This window comes from Nyctibius grandis, chromosome 12 (genome assembly GCF_013368605.1).
Source record: "Nyctibius grandis isolate bNycGra1 chromosome 12, bNycGra1.pri, whole genome shotgun sequence".
Classification (NCBI taxonomy): domain Eukaryota; kingdom Metazoa; phylum Chordata; class Aves; order Nyctibiiformes; family Nyctibiidae; genus Nyctibius; species Nyctibius grandis.
In genome coordinates this window covers 13,037,751-13,055,469 of record NC_090669.1, presented here as the reverse complement: position 1 = coordinate 13,055,469, position 17,719 = coordinate 13,037,751, and the positions used below count along the sequence as shown (strand labels likewise).

Sequence of the window (17,719 nt, the reverse complement as noted above, 5' to 3'; positions counted from 1 at the left end):
ATAATAATATGTAAATAAATCTGGCACGTCAAAATAAAAAAATACGCTTATTGTGTGTAACGCCACTGTTAAGTGTTGACAGAACCAAATTCTGCACAGATCCACTGAATACAATTAAATCACTAGGATAACAAAACACAGAGCACATTTGGACACCTCCCGATAGTGTGAAAGAACATGTTTGTGCATTGTATTGAACTGTACAACTAGGTCTGTAGAACAAATTTCTGCCTGTGAATACAGTATGCTTTAATCAGCATGGCCTATGTAGCTTTGGGATCTACTGGTAAAACATATAGCACTATTAGAAAATGTTCTGGTGGATGGTCATCAGCTAGTGCAATATAATTTGCCAGCTATTCATCTGGGCAGGAGATTGCTGTGACGCTGTAAGCACCATATCACGCTCTTCATACGACCAAGAACTGCAAGGTACGTGGCTTGGAGAGCAGAGGGGTTTCTGGAGAGCAGAACAATTTGCAGGTGGGAAATGTCAGTAGCTCACCAGGGGGTTCTAGATTTCTTTTTGGATAGGCCTGGTCTGGACATGCAACAAGACTCAAGTGTGAATGGTAATGTTTGCCTTAGTAACTCCCAATGGTTCGCTTCTTCCTACAAGAGTTCCTGGCACTGCTCTGCGCTGGATATGTGACACTACTTCAGCACAAGAGCAACACTTGAGCTCCTGGAGAGCTGCTTGCAGCTAAAAACCTCCAGCCTGGCCACCCTGCTTCCCAAGGACAGGAAATATAAGTATCCCTAAAAATACATGTCTCTGTATTTTTACAGGCTGGGGGAAGAGTGGTTAGAAAGCGGCCCGGCGGAAAGAGACCTGGGGGTGCTGATCGACAGCCGGCTAAACATGAGCCAGCAGTGTGCCCAGGTGGCCAAGAAGGCCAATGGCATCCTGGCCTCTATTAGGAATAGTGTAGCCAGACGGTCTAGGGAAGTGATCGTCCCTCTGTACTCAGCACTGGTGAGGCCGCACCTTGAGTACTGTGTTCAGTTCTGGGCCCCGCACTTCAAGAAAGATGTTGAGGTGTTGGAGCGAGTCCAGAGGAGGGCGACCAAGCTGGTGAAGGGTCTGGAGGGTCTGACCTACGAGGAACGGCTGAGGGAGCTGGGGTTGTTTAGCCTGGAGAAGAGGAGGCTCAGAGGTGACCTTATTGCAGTCTACAACTACCTGAAGGAAGGTTGTAGTGAAGTGGGAGTTGGCCTCTTCTCCCGGGCAACTAGCGATAGGACAAGAGGGCACAGCCTCAAGCTTTGCCAGGGGAGGTTCAGGTTGGACATTAGGAAGAATTTCGTTTCAGAAAGGGTTATTAGACATTGGAATGGGCTGCCCAGGGAGGTGGTGGAGTCACCATCTCTGGATGTGTTTAAGAAAAGACTGGACATGGCACTTAGTGCCATGGTCTAGTTGACAGGGTGGTGTCAGGGCAACGGCTGGACTCGATGATCCCTGAGGTCTCTTCCAACCTGGTTGATTCTGTGATTCTGTGTGTTTTAATCTCTCTTCATTCTTAAAAAAAAAACCCAAAACACCCAAATAACACAAAAACAAAAACCAAGAGGTATTTTGTGGGGTTTTTTGGATTACTTGTAAGGTGTAGCCTCAGTATCTGGCCTGGGAAGACGGAAAATCTATCCCAGTATTTTCTTGTCTCTTTCCTTTCCTCTTAAGCTCCTTCTGACTTCCTTTACACTCAGTATTTCCACTTCCTGTCTATACTTCCTTCCAATCAAAAACTTGTTGAAACCCCATGAGAGCCTTTTTTTATCTTTTTTAAAATCAATGTTTCACCTACCATTTAGTTAAAAGCAGCAATGAAAAAAAAAAAGAAAAAAGGTACCTTCTCCAGCCCTTTATTGCACTTTTCGAGTACAAAGAATACTCAGACAACCCTCTCTCTTGAAAGAGCCAACAATATGACAGCCTTCTGTTCCCTTGTGTGCTTTCCAAGTATTTCCCAGGTATCTCTTAATTTGAGGATTAAATTTACTAGGAAGAGACATGCTTAGTAGACATGCAAGAATCAGAAAATTTCGGAGGGAATGCACTCATGAGAAGCCCAGTCTGCCAGCAACCATCTGTTATGGAGAAGGAAACAAAGCCACAGATTGCTCCTAGGCAGCTCCCCGCAGACACTACTTGAGGACTATTTCTAGCTGTGGCTTGAAGGTGTCCAATAAATTGACAATTTCACTTCTTCCCACAGAGTTTTCTGATTAGCAGCACTGAAACTGGTGGAAATTACTGTTGTTTTCACTTTATTAGTATCATATCCAAGTGTGTGGGTTTGTTTTTCTTTTTGGGGAGGGGGAATTAGAGCCAAATGATTGGATGCTTAGTCCTGTAGACAAAATTTTTGCTTATGTATATTCCAACAATTTTTTAACTACTCTCCTACTATTACATGTTACATTATTTTCTAACTTCTACCAGACATTTCTGTACATTATTAAATACTTGTTCTGTTTCAAATGTAAGATTCTAAATAAGGCTTGGAAATAAAAAATAATTACTTTCTAATAAGAAAGACAGCATACTATTTCTATGGAAATAGGATTTGAAAATACATCGTGTTGCACAGCGAACTTTTCTGTATAAAATCTCCATTAAGCCTGAGAAATAAAAACAAACCAGTTTAAACCCACACAGCAAAGCCATCATAGACCAGGTCTGTTTCTGAACAATTCCTAAAGCTGGTAGCACCATGACAATTATGTCCAAGGGATCAATTTGAGATAATTTTTGTGCATTTTACCTAATTTCCAAATAAATCCATTTAACAGCAGTGTTGAATTCTGCAGTTTCTCCAGCTAGCGCTTTGGAGTAGAAGAGGAACACAGGCCTTTGCAGGTGCTGCTGGCGATCTCCATCACAAATTGCTGTACTGAGGAAGGACACTGCACCTTACCACAAAACAACAGGATGAGAAACCTAATTATTTTAAGCACGTATAAAATATTTACTGATTTTTTTTTTTCCCCTTCTCCTCTTTTCTTCTGCCTGGGTGTCCTTCAGCCTCGTTCCCCTGCACCCCTCGCAGCCGGGGCCTGTCCCGGGCGCTCCCTGTCATCCCCTCACTGGGACAACTCCGCCACCGCCCCCCTCCCCGCCTGGCCTTGCCTCACCTCACCTCATCCCCCCGTGCCCCCGGCGGCACCCCCGCCCCAGAGGACCCCCGGTGTCGGTGCCGCCGCCGCCGCCTCCTCCTCCTCCTGCCTGCCGGCCCCCGCCCTTCCCTCACCCCTCCGCCGCCGGCCGCCCGCCCTCTCCCGCCTTCCCCTTCCCGCTGTCACTCGCGGCTCCGCCCGCCCCCTCGCCCGGCCCCTCCTCGGCGCCCGGCGGAGGAGCCGCCGTTTCCGGAGTACACAGAGCGGGGCTGGCCGCGCGGCGGGGGCTGTCGCGGGCAGGTGAGTGCGCGCCGCCGCCGAGCTCCTGCTCCCGCCGACCGGCCTTCCCCCGGCCCCGCGGCGAGGGCTGTCCCCGGCCGCTGCCCGCGGGGGGCCGGCAGCAGCCCAGCAGCCCGGCCGGCGGGGCCCTGGCGGTGCGAGGCACGGGGCTGGCATGGACGGCGTTACCACCGCTCCTCCCTCCCCGGGCGCCGAGGGGGACGGGGCGCAGAGGAGGGCGGCCAGCGCCCTGTGGCCGCTCGGGGGAGCCCCCTGGGCCGCGGCGGGGGGCGCCGGCAGGGGCTGGGAGGAGCCGCCGGCAGCGCCTGCGAAGAGCCCCGTCCGGAGGGAAGGGCGGCGGCGGCGGTGCCCCGGGGCGCGGCCCGGGGGTTGTCGCCGCGCTCCCTCGGCCGGCCCTATGGCGGCTGGGGCAGCCTCGGCACGGCGCGGGCGCGCAGCCCCGAGCGGTGGCGAGGCTGCAGCCGTCCCCCCCCGCCCCTTCCCGCCGCCGTGACCCGTGTGCGGGCAGCCCAGGGAGCGCGGCGGGGGCTGGGACTGCGCCTGCGGGAATTCCTGCGCACCTTCCTGCTAAATAGTGACCCGCGGCCGCCCAGGGCGCCAGCCTGCCCCGGCCTGGCACCGGGACCCCGCCGCGGGGGCCTCGCCTCAGGGCGGCGCGGCGCTGCCCCGGCCCGGGCGGGCGCCGCCAGCTGCCGGCGGTGAGGCGGCCCCGGTGGCCGTGCGGGCCTCCCGGGCGGTGCCGGCGGGCCCTGCCCCTCGGGAGGGCTGTGCCGTCGGCCTCCCGAGAGCACACCTCGCCACGGTGCCCGCGGTGAGTTTTCTTGGCGCCCCCCGGCCCGAAGGCCCGCGGGCGGGGGTGTCTCCGTCTCGGTGGCCACTGCAGCGGGCTGGGCTTGTGCGGATTTTTCACCTGATGCTACCTGAAAGTGCTGTTTGTTGTTGTCTGGCCTTATGGTTAGTACGTTTTATGCATATGGTAACTGCAAGCACAAGAGGGTAACTCTCATTTTGGGGCTGTAGCTTAAAACTTTACTAATATACCTTTGCTGCTCCCTGCTTGAGGGGTTTTATCATTTGAATGGAGAGGAAGTGGTGCAAGTATATATTTGTCAGGTGGATGTTTGCTTAGAAATTTGAAAGGAGTCAGAGGATCTTGTTTGTTTTACATGAGATTATAAACCTAGCTGCAGGTATAAATCTGCCATTATTATTATCGTTATTGGTTTTATAGAGGAACAGATGTCTGGGTGTCTTGGAGAGTGGTGTACATCAGTCGTGTGTAGCCACAATAAACTGCTTGGCTGTTCAGAGTCGGTCAGCCTGTGGCTCCGGAGGCACACGCAGCTGGCAAAAGGTTGAGGCTTGGTTCCCAAAATGGCACTGCATGTTGTAACCGCCAGCGTGGCTGTTGGATAACCTCAAATCTAGAGGTTGGGGAAGAGGCCGCTGTGGATTTTAAAGCTGCTGTTGCGTGATGTTCTGTTTTCTCAGTCTAGTGCCATCTTGCAGAGGGCAGTGGTGCTCTTAAGGAACTGTTGTTGTCTGTGGGTGATGGGTGGCTGAAGCTCCTCCAGTACGCTCCCCTTCCCTCACCTCTCTGAGGTATGCGGTATGTGTCGTGTAGTTCCCAGCCACATTAAGGTTTTGGTATGCAGCTCATGGGATCAAGAGTGTTGGCCGATCTTGGTATGTGCGCAGGTGCTATTTGTGTATCATGGGTATCGACATGATTTTGCACTTGGCTGGAGTCTTCTACTAGGCAACATCTCTGCAGAAAATAAGATGGACCCTTCTTCTGTAAAGAATTGCTATTTTTCCAAGTTCAAGACTTGCACAAAGTTTTATTTTCTTCCTTTATTTTCTGTTCTGTACTTTCCCTCCTAGAAGGAAGGACTTCCTAAGTACTTAATCTGTGGTTGTGAAGAAGGTATGTTTCAGGTCCACATACGTGTTTCTGGTGCTTCATGGAACCTCTGCGGTGTGAGGAGCTGGGCTGGAAGCAGCATGGAGCTGCTGCTTCCCATGTGCCTTGTGGTACTGCTTCCTAGGTCAGCATAAGGCGTAAATCCTTCTGTTGGCGTTTTTCATCCTGAACAGGAGTTACTCAGGGCTGTTTGGAAACTAGAAATAATGAATACAGGGAATATTTTTCCGGTCGAAGTCTCTTCCGAGACTCTGAAATTTGATTAACAGGTAAATAATCCTTCATATAAAGTAATATGAAAATATCTGCTACAGATGTTTAAAGGAGAAGTCGAGGTTTCTTTGACTTCGTAGGTATTGACTTCTTTTTGATCACTTGAATCTTATTTTTCTGGTTTTTTTTTCCTGCTGTCTCCAGCCTGTGAGCTTTCTTTCCCCACTTCTTACCACTATTTATTGTTTTTCAACACCTCTTCTTCCCCAGCATACAAATGGTGGCCAGTTTTTCTTTGCAGCAAAACAACTGTATTTTTGCTGTCCTGTAAGGCATAAGTAAGCTTCCCTTTATACTCTGAATTGAGTAGTTTTAAGTGCTGCCTCTTGCCTGTCGTTACTCAAAACAGGATTGTTGCAAGAGAAATTGTGCTGCTGCTTTTGTTTATATAGTAGTACTGTAATAGGAAAAGACTTGTTCTTGGTACAGTGAATGCTGATACACCAGAAATCCTGCTAATGATAGTGATTAATGGGTGCTGCTCAAAATAGGTATCACTGCTGATATGACTAATTGTGACGTATGAAAAGAGCTCCATTATTCCTAGTAATCCCAAGTTCTTTCTACAGTTTTAGAGAAATGCCTGATCTGAAAGACAGGTAAATGCACAGTTAAATGAGAAACTTGCAGTGAAGTGTGGCAGTTCTTTAAGAGCTTGCTGCAGTGCTGCAAAACCACTTGGGGCTGAAAATGAAGAATATCTTCTTGTGGTTACTGTAGGTAGATAGAATATTATTACTGGAATTGGATGTTAGCCAGAACAACACCCTACACGTTGCAAACAATGCCAGGGTATTGTTAGTAGCTATAGAAGGGGTTTTATATCATACATGAAAGATGACATTTCCAGCAGCATGGGTAACCTCATCACAAAACGTTGTGCTGGGGCTGGCTCAGAGGTCAACTGGCTCTGCAAGGCTTGACAAAATCTATGTTATAATCACACTGGTCCTCCTAGAGCTTGGTGATACGTCAGGAGTAGTGTTCCTTAACCTTCATTGGCCTTTGGGTAACAACAATTTATTAGTAACATGCCGCAGGCAATCTTGTGATCTCCAGGCAATATTGTGTTCCGGGTTCTGTTTGGATTTTGTATGGCTTGTGGCTGGAAGCGACGCTGGAAGCTTATACAGGGACTGCAGATCTAAACTGTAGAAGGTGCTGTTTCTTGATATCTGTAAAATCTGAAGTTCTACCTGGTAGGATGAAAATTAAGTAGAATTTGTTAAAGATAGGTTCCAAACTCACTGAGAAGAAGCTACTAGTAATTGTGTTTTGTTGTGCCTTTGGCTTTGCATGGGCTTCTTCTCTTCTGCTGTTTTGTACCTCAAGATGATTTTATGGCAGGAGGGGTTTAGACATTCATCCCTTCTGCCCCCAAAGAAACTATTAAGGTGTGTGTGGGGAGTAGGTGGCATTCGTTTCACAAATGTTACTTTGCAGGTTAATTGCTCATCTGGTATGATTTGATCCCAGTCTTCTAGTGTTTTGTGAATAAACCATTTTGGTCTAGTCCTTGAATTTTGTCAGAACAGTAATTAAAAAAAAAGACTAATTTTTTTTCTGTGAAACTTAAAAAAGATGACGTTGGTGTTAATGAGGTGTGTTTCACTTTGAAGTGCTCTAATGTGACAAGACAAATTATTTTGAGAACCTGTGGTCTTGAAATATCAATCTTGTTTTACTCTGCTGTAATTAATGAAGATTAGTGTGTTGGTCACTTAAGATAAATTTGGGGGAATTGATCCGTGTGGTTCTATTAAGGTCATAAATTTTGCATGAAGCAAACTGACTTCCAGGAACACAAGTTGGAGCAGCCTTGGAGTACAAGAGAAAGAGGGGTGTGTGTGTGGGAAACAGCAGAACAGGGGGTCTAGAAATGCTGGTTAACCTTTGAAGAATGAAAGCAACTGGCTGCAAAGGGAAATGTGAAGTGTGTGGCTGGGGGAATCCTGAGACGTCTGTGAGTGAAGGTCAGTATGGGTGTATTGAGGTGAGAGTAACTGAGACTCTGTGAGGATTTCTGGCATGTTCAAGAGCCTTTATAGCAAGTCAGACATTTTTCCAGCTGTGGTATTGCACACCATCGGTGGTACACTGGCTTCAGTCTGACGGTAACATACGGCAGTTTATCAGGGTAAGCACCTATTAAACTTTATTCAAACAATTCAAGTTCGAAGTGGGATATTCTAGGGCTTTCCTATGAAGAACTACTTTCACGAAGGAAATACTCTCCCTTCTAAGGAAAGCCCTCACAGGAAAACATGGTAGCACTAGTAGATAGAATTTTTGCTGTATTAGCTGAAAAACAAAACAAAAACTTTAAAAAGTTTTTGCTGTGAAGTAGCTGCCCATGTTTTTTAGAATAAATTTTTACCTTGTGTGTTTTTACTGTTAGGGTCACATCAGAGAAAATAATTTATTAGGAAACATCTGTACAATACCTCCCTAAATTGTTATCAATTCCTGCTTATGTTTTTAATAAAATTTGCTCCTTGAAATGACTGATGCATATTTTATGTTTTAGGCTAGCTAGATTTTCATTGTCTTGCAACATAGCTGTATTCCCTCTTTGTGGTCTTTTGTTTCTTGCTTTTCTAACAGTTTTCTGCTTTTTCAAGTGGTTGGGGTTTTTTGGTCAATGTGATTTTTTTTTTGTTGTTGTTGTTTTATTTTATCTAGTCATGTTTCAGCGGGGTACTTGTCAGATGCTAATGTTTTCTGGTAAGCATTTCTGTGCAATAGCATTGCAAAAGACAGATTATTTGGAAAATTTCAACAGGAAGATCCCCCTGCCACCTTGTCAGCCACCCCTTCTCAGGTTTGGATATTCTATTTTTGTTCTTTCCTGACACTACATGTGTGTTGGTTAGGAAGTTATAAGGGAACATGTCAACTGGGTGTTTAATAACAGTATTTTAGGTGTGATTCCTGTTTAGTTGTGCACTCAGAGTTGACATTTAAATGGTACTGTCCGATGGCAGAAAACTCCTCACAGGCGCTGTGCAGCATACTCTGCAATCTGGGAATGGACCAAAACTCCTCAACTTTAACAATTTCTGAATGTAAGGGAAAGTTTGTTTCCCTTGGCAGAAATAACAATATTTAACTTTGATTCTTTAATGCTTTATTCTAACATGCTGTATTTTGGGAACTTTAAAGCAGTGTATGGAATGCATTGTAGAGGAGAGGGTGGGAGAAGAGTAGGAAGAACCATGGTGGACTTTTTCTCCACTTACCTCTCCCCAGGCATCCCTAGTGCGATTCATTGGTGTGAGAGTTACCTAGCAATGAAATGTATCTTTAATCCTGTCAGTAACTGAATGTTTTTAGTTTCCCAAGTAAATTACCTCACTGTGATAACTTGGTATGTTTGTGAGTTTCTGGATGGTATTGGGAATTCCTCTGGATTTACTAGGGTAAAATTAGATCCTTTGAAGCACGTCCACATGTTCTGTCTGATACCAGGATATTCAGAGCAATGTTCCAAGGTTTTTTTTTTTGTTTATGAAAGTTGAATTTCCTGCTCTTCTGTACAGATTACAGAACTTGGCTGATTGTGCCTTGGAAGAACAGTTTGAGTCCAAGCACAAGAGCTTCCCCAGAGAAAGATAAAGCACCTGAAGGTCCACAGCTCACATTCCAGAAAAATCTGGAGATCTTTTAAGTGTTGCTTCCTAAGAGTCTAAGCACAAGGTAATATTTTAAAAAGTTCCTTAAAAATACTTGAACCTGGCAATCTCATCCTGAAGACAGTGTTTTTTATGTGGCCCAGCATATAACAGAAATGCTGAAAACCAGTGAAAGCTGTAGTGGCTAGAAAGGACAGACACAGAAATGCTTCTTGTTGTTGAAAGACTTCTCTTGTGTCTGCATCTTCACAGCTTGAGTGAAAAGACTCAGTATCACAGGGCAAAGATCACTTTGGGTAAATGCAATTCTGTGCCGAACTCTAAAAGATTTGAGGAACATAATCTCTTCTGTTGAGTATTTCAAAATTTTTCTCAGAATGCTGTTTGCAAGTCTTGCACCAAATGTAGAAGGAGGAAGAATACAAGGAGGAAGAGGCTACCTAAAAATTTTGTTCTTCCAGATCTGTATGTTCTTCTGCATGCATCTTGCAGGGTAACTTCAATGTAGAATGAGTCCCTCATCTCCAAATGCTCAGAAGAAACCACGTTTGTCAAATGGAGGTAAAAATGAATGCAGCTTTTCATTGTTAAAGGCACCTGTGTTAGTAAAAGATTGAAAGATCCTGAGAAAAGGAGATTTTTTGGTAGGAGAAAAGAATAGCGATATTGCCTTTGTTGAGTGGTCTGCAATTCTTTGTCCAAGGAGGAATTGAAGGCCAGGTGGTGTAGAATAGTGTTAACTAAAACTGTGCAAATATGTTGTTACAGAATCCAACTTCATCAGTGCATGTTCCATAGCTCCAGAATAAACTTTGTTTAGCCTCTTACCAAAGATATAGATATTCGTGTCTTTTTGGCTGAGCAACACAGCTTGCAAATATTTAAATAATAAGGTAATAAGATATACTCTTTTTGCTACATCAGATGAACATTTACAGGCAGATGATGTAATCAAAAACTTTAATATGGTGCTGAAAAATAGGTCTACTGCTAAGTATGCATGTATCAGAAAAGGGAAAACATTTCATTTATTAAATAAAAAGCAAAAGAGAATGAAAAAAATGTGTAAGATTTGGTAGTGATCAGAATTTTGTTTTACTGAGTTCAGTTCTGAGTAGTGCAAATTAAATCATCAAGACTGCCAGGTTGCTGCTGTTGTCAGCAGGAAAGCAGGGGTATGAGTGGATACTCGTACATTTTTCACCTACAGAGAGCAAACCAGGTGTACTTTGCTAACTTATAGTGGAGAACAAATAAACTGTCTTTCTGGGCAGCTACCAGAGTAGATACAGAAGTTACGATACAAGCAAGGTTAAGGTTTTGATAGTATTATAACTTGCACTTCTGTTTTAACTATTTTTGAAGAGAAGGTGCTGAAGTTTATGTACAGAAGAGCAGGGTAGGTTAACTAAAAATTAAATTTGCTAAATTAATGCAAGTGTAAGTGTACTTTTAATTCTGTGGCTTATTTTTCTTAAGAGAATTCCATGCTGATGAAAACTGTATGGGGTGCTGGGAGGAAATGCCAATTATTAGAACAAAACCCTGAAAAAAAGAGCACATGTTCTGTTATTGGGAATATGCTTGGTTCTGTATTAAAATGTTGGAAGAGATCTTACTCGAAGAGCTTCCAGTCTTTATGTCTGTCTTGTGTTGCTTTCAGGAAGAGAATGAAAACGTTTTCTCTCAAGCAATCCTATTAGATCTCATAATAAACTTCTTTGTCTAAACATTGCAATAATTTCCAGGGCAACAGATTGTGATGTCGAATTCAGTGCTTTGACCTCATTTCAGGTCCAAAGAGGAGGGAGTGTTGTAAAGTTTGAGACAAGTTATTATAAAATAACTTAGGTAAATAGCAAACTTTGTATAAAATTTGGCCATGAATTTAACACGAGTTTGTTCAGAAGTTCTTCTTAGCAAAGGTATTCTACAGATCCCAGTTATCAACCCTAATTTAAATGTTATTTTTCATATAATATTTGATCTTAAAACTGGAATAGTAATTTGGGTCATGGGACAGCATGTGGTCTAGTTTGGCAATCTTTGGTCAAGTGCACTTAACTGCTTTATCCGTGTGGAAAAGCGGTACATCTGACCTGTGCTATTTTGAAATTAATCTGTTGCTTGGTTTTGTGGCTAGAAAAGATCCTGGTCTGGTTAAGTGAAATCTATTGCTCTGAAGATGTCGCTGGACATGAAATCTGTTGAAAACCACTAATGATACATTTTTTGTTTTTATATAGGAATGTTACATTTTTGTGGTGATGAATTGGTATGATAGAGTAAATCTGTAGTTGACACACAAGATTTAGTGAAATGTTTTTTTGGGAAAAGAGCATTTTCTTCCTTTGAAGCTACAGCAGGAAAAGATTCTTTTTTCCATTTTAGTTTCTGGAACAGTTGGGTTTTATGAGGTTTGATTAGGATTGTCTGATACAGTCAGACAAATGAATAACAGACCGTGATTTGCCTCTTAATTATGTTTCCTCTGAACATGTGTTAAAAGATTCTAGCTCTTCTTTCACTCTGCCTTCTCTTTCCACGTCACAATGACCATGAGGGCTGCAGAGGTCATCTTCAAATCATAGATGCTGTCTTTCAAGCATCAGCAGGTGTTTTTATCACTGAATCTCTAATGCTATTTAAGTTGTCACTGGTCAGATGTCGGAGAGTTACTACTCCAAAACCTTTCATGGTGTCTTTGATTCTGGATGCTTTTCTGAAGAGTGTGCTTTAATCGGACACATTGTTGGACTGACTGCAAGGTGTGTGAATTGCTGTGGTTTACAGATACCAGAGTTCATGGTTGAATAGCTCTTCTGGCTTTAAAGGTACAATATATTAAGTTTAATTTGTTCTTAAAACAGCTGCACAGAGTTCATTGCTTGTGCAATACATGTGGAGTTTTTGTGACAATTCAGTGTGTTTTTAAACTAAATTTCTCAAGTCAGTTTCTGAGGAAATATCTATAGATTAGCATTTTGCTGTTGGTCTCTTCAGAATCTCCTGTCCTTATGCTCTTAATCATTGTTTCGTGTTTTAATGTGTGCTTCTCCATCCCTTGCACTTTGAGGGATTATTGATGGAAAATATCTGTCTAGACTCTGCCTTCTCTTGTGTTTCAACACGTTTTGCTACATGTTTGTTCCACTTGAAAGGCCTTCATGGCCCTCAGCTTTGTGCATTGTGATAGATGGAGAAGACTACTGCTAATATGACTGATAAAATTTGACTTGATGTTAAGTTCTGGTTTGTTCTTTTTCCTGAGATGTTCATGTTTTTATGGGCTTTTTCAGCTTCACAGTGCAGCTTGTGGATGCTTTTCTCTGATAAGTGTGTTGTTACTGCTACTTTAAGTTGCATGCTGAAACAGGAGGAAATTATGCATTTTGGTCAGTGACTTTCTGCTAAAAAGTTGTATCTATATTTTGTTCTGGAATTGTTTTAGCACAGATGAGGCAGTTTCTTTTAAAAAATTCTTGTGGTTTCAGGGAAATAATATATTGTGTCTTCCTTGCATATGCTATTTGATATATTCTGTTCTGGAGTGTGAGTTGCTCATCTCTGCTCTGTTGGTTGTTTTTCACTGCACATTAAATCATATATCAAGAAAAACAAAAGTAAGTATAGTTTAAGAAATTTTCTATACTACGTAATTATGCTCCTTTTCCTTTAACTTAAGGTTTTGTAAGGGATACAGTCCTCATAATTACAAGCGTAGATAGGAAGGCATGCTGTATTTTGATCCAGTTGTTCAGTGTGTTGAGGAATAAATTATGATATGAATGCAGGGCATCTTGCACGCTATGTCTATGCTAAATATTTTTCTCTAAAACGAATCCTAATGTGAGCAAAGTTAAACTGGTGTGATTTGGAACAGTAGACTTGGAAAAAATGTTATGCAACTAGATATGTGTGAATATTGGTTATAGTGCTTGGTAGCATGTGAAAAACCTGATAGTGCCTCAAAGCACTGTTGACTTAGTGGACTACTTATCCCTTATTTAGCTGTCTTTCAAGGTTTGTATTGTGAGGTTTTTTTTCTTCTTTTACATCACACCATTGGCTTAAGACCTATAGTTCATTGGCTTTCACTTACCTTACACTGTCACAGGCAGATAGCATTTTGGCCAAAAGATGGTGTTGTGAGGGACAGTACTCCATCTGAAATAGTCCAAACCTGGTGGTCTCAGAAGACCCACTTAATATATTCTGAAAAAAAACCAGAGAATAGTAATGGCAGCTGTAGAGTATCCCTCAGAGAGGGGAAGCATTTGACAACTTGACCTATATATACCAATATGTGTCCTCAAATGCAAGATACCCTTTTGTTGTGTATTCCAGCACTGATAAGACTTTCTGTATCTTTTAGGTAAGAGCCAGCATTTTAAGAAGTAATATTTTGAAACTGATGCTTTGTAATTGATGTGAAGGGAAGAACTGTTTTTTGTTTTCAGTGGTGAAATTATTTTTTTTCTAAAACTGCTACTTATGTTCTTCCATATGGAAGGTATTGCCTCAGCTTGGACTGGTGGTAAACTGTAGGTTGTGTGGCAGGTCCTTGTGGTTTACTTGCACTTACACCAGAATGCCTCTCTGTCTGCTTTCTTCTTTTTTGTTTGTTTTCTTTTCTCTTCAAAGGTTTTGGTTTCTTGTTAAATACCTTCATATTGAAGGCTATGGTAAGAAACATAGCAAAGCAACTACTCATAGTCATAAACTCAATGGGTAATCATTGAAATTACTCAGTGTAATCTTTTAGAATTAATGAATAATTAGGTAAAAAACTTTCCATTCACGTATGAATAACAAGCTTAAATCTGACAAATGAGGATAAGATACTCAGATTTTTAAAGCATTGACATGTGGTAAAAACATAGATATCACAAGATTTTTTCATTGACCTTTTTTCTTGAGTAGTTATCTTTTAGGAACTTGCTAGTATAGATTGGTTAATATAACATTGAAATTGTGTTGTTTTTTTTTAATAGTGAATAAGTACCACTTCTGACCAAAAAATCCACTGTCTTGTCCAAAATATGGACAAAGAAATGTCTATGTAACCTCAGTCTATGTTTCAACTTCAGAGACAAAGAAATGCCAGCATAATCACCTGAAAGATACGAAAAGCAGTCCGTAGAAGAATTTTCTATTCCAGGCAGAGAGTAATACGTTAGCTGTAAGAGGAGATAAGGCTCCATTTTAGAAGTGGCTATACTGTTTAAAATCATTTGTTGATAGGCATACAGCAACTCAAAAAGCATCAGAATGCTGTACTAATAGCATTTGAGAGTCCTGAAATATAGTTTAATCTCAATTTTGAATATCATCATATTGATACACTGTAAAGAAAACGATCAGTTTCATTGCCAAACCCACAATTATCTAATTTTCTTACGCTGCTGAATCCAGTCACTCTCGTTTTCTTTTCTCCCTGTGGTTATTTTTGTTCATACTTATACTGCTTTTTTCCTGCCTTACACTTTAATTCACATTTAAAACTCTCCTATTTGTATGTATTACACAGTGAGGACTGGAATGTTAGCTGAAAGATGGGGAGAGAAATCTGCCGGGCTGAAAATGTGAAAGATTTCCTGTTGTTTTAAACTCAGTTTGGTATGAGTGTTAGTGTCCGTGCAGCTGAAGCACTGCTTAAACTCTCCTGCTGCACAGCAGTACATGAGTGGTAGCTGAGGATAAAAATCCCTTGATGTATCAAATAATACTCTGATTGTGGTTAGTCCCAGTTCTGACTGTAGTACACATTGTTCCTAATAAAATAATAAATGCAAAAAGTGGTATGGTCTGCTCCAGCTGCATAGTGTTACTGGACACTTTGAAGGAAGGTAATTATTTATTTCTAGAATGGAAATTTTGAGAAAATGACTCACTGAAATTCTAATCCCTTAATAAAGGAGAATATACATCGTGTAAAATGCACGTAACAGGTATTGTTAGGTATGTGCAGGAAACATACTTTGTATGGTGGATAAAATCAAATACATAAATACCTTAGTGTGTAGTAAGGATGAATCTCTAATGCTGTGGTTTTTAAGCTTGTTGGAGTGAATCTAAAAGTAGGAAAAATAAATTGAAAATACAGTGGTGTTGAATTGAAAGCAATAAAGGTAGATATATTTTTGGTGTTCAAAAATTGCAGGTAACTACAGACTTTATAATAGTTTTTTTGAAAAGAAGATGCAAAAATAAATGTAGCATGCCTGTGTTTATTCATTGTAGTGTTCCCTGAGAGATTTCTATAGATATATATTGTAGGCTTATGCAGAATATAGAAGTTGTAATTGTCTAACAAAATAACTCTAGAAATAGAGCAAGATCCTTACAGAGCCTTGGAAGGAAGGAATATTAGTAGCAGTAGGAACACAGTTTCGTAGGTTTTTTTTCTATATAATGCTTTGGAGAACAGGAATGGATGGAAATCCTTCCTGCAAAAGCGTGTTAGCTGTTTTGTTTGATTGTGCAGTAGCGATTTGCACTTTCTGCTGCCATCAGTAATTCAGGAGCAGAACACACACAAGTTCAGGTTTTTGTCAGAGCTTGCCTAATGGGGAAAAAATGTGGAAGAAGATGTATTATTTGTACATGGAAAACATAGTAAAAAACTATAGTGGAAGTTTGAGCCTTAGATCTTGGGGTCTAGCAGCACGGTTCTTTCCAAACAGTTAATTGGTCTGTGGGGGTCTAGTACAGTGTTGTTTATCTTAAAGCAGATGTAAGATGAACTTTTTGCCTATGTAATAATTTCTCTTGCCTTCTCCTGAGACATGTTTGGAAGGAGTTGTTTCCATAATGCTGATAATGGCGTAGTGGCGGGCATTGAGTTTTGTCCAAAATCAGTCTGGCCGAGCTGTAGCCACTGTGTGACGGTTCCACTGGGGTTGGAAGAAGTTGAAAGTAGTGGATATGTGGGAATATCTTAGATGAGATCTGTGTTCAAAAGGAAGATCCCTGGCTGTGGCACTTGAGAGGTGTTGATTACAGCCGTGTCTGGCTTCCGTGGGAAAGTGGGTTTCACAGCAGGCTACAGGCTCCCCTGGCAGGAAAGCTGCACGTGGGCTGAATCAGATGTGGTGTGGAAGTTTGTGACAGGTAGCAGAGAGTCAGAAGGCACACGTTGTCTATTTTGGCCACTAATTTTATCTTAAATATGTTTACTAGATCATGTTAATATTCTTCTAGATCACATTAATATACTTAATATCTAAATTTGAATTGTTAAATTAAGTAAAAAATAATTTAATAACCATATTGTTAAATACCAAACAAAACAATCAGCCATTATGACGATCAGTCTTCATTTCTTTATGCTCCAGTACTGTAACAGTATTGCTGTTAGCACTATGATGGCTTCACCTGATGATGCTGGTGGGCTGTAGGTGGAAGGCATTATTTTTCAGAAATCCTTCTGATTTCCTTTCAGAAATGTTAAAAAAATCGCTACATTTTCAGTGAGCTTAAATGTTTTTTGAGATGCTCATTGAGTAATTTGAATGTTTCATGTAAACCATTGTATGGTAAAAGGGTTGTTTTGACTTGGTAGAATGTTTATTGCATGCTTTATCCAAAATTAAGGCACAAATTATTGTGCATCTCCATCCTGCATCAGTGGTTGTACTCCAGGAGCCCTTTCCCTATGAAATAAGGATTTTAAAATGGTGTCAAGTGTGGATTTACTTTGGTATATACTTGGTTTTCATTCTTTATGAATAATGAAGAATATTCATACATCACTAAAACCACTTATACTGTGTTCCCACAAGTTTATGAAAGATAAGAGTGGGCACAGTTTTGAAACAGTGAAGACCTTAATACTGTCCTCAGTGAGGACTTCAGAATCGCTTCTGTAACTTTCATACTAAAGGCAGTGACTGGGAAAACATTTTTAAAGTTATATTTACATCAACACGCAATATTATATTAGTTCTTTAATTATGTATTTTATGGAGACCACAGAAATAAAATGCTTAATGAATTTAATATTTTGAAATACTTGGGTTGTTGGACAGTGGTGGTGTGATACTCTTTTTCCGTTTGAATACCAGTATCCTTTCGAAAACATACTTGCAGATATTTTCCGAGTGCTATGATAAATTTTTGTGGCTGTCATTCATTGACATGAGAATCTCTGTGAGGTTTTTTCAGATGCTTTTAGTCCTCATTTTGGGGTTGGGTGGAGAAGCTTTCAAATGTTGGCCTTTAAGACTCAATGAAGTTAACATTCAAAATATGTTTTTATAACATTCGTTTTTTGCTGAGGGAAAGTCAGCCCTGACTTGCAATTATCATCTGTGTTGACAATGTAATTTTTTTTTTTTTTAAAGTAAGGAAAGAAGGTATTGTTACTCCCCCAGTAGCCACCTAGGAATGAATCTCGGGTCAGGCTACTTCTGATTGCACTGCTCCTGTTATTGTGCTAACTTTTGCTTCACAGTATAAATTGATAAGT

At 41.6% G+C, this 17,719-nt stretch overlaps 1 protein-coding gene across 2 annotated transcripts in view; it reads left to right on the top strand.

The window, feature by feature from the left end:
- Window positions 1–3,350: 3,350 nt before the first annotated feature.
- GARRE1 (granule associated Rac and RHOG effector 1) overlaps window positions 3,351–17,719 on the top strand; it is a 61,771-nt gene continuing 47,402 nt past the window's right edge. For both annotated transcript variants that reach the window (XM_068411039.1, XM_068411041.1), the window contains exon 1: window positions 3,351–3,420. The gene's annotated coding sequence lies outside the window, so the exon portion shown is untranslated. The remainder of the gene's footprint in view (window positions 3,421–17,719) is intronic.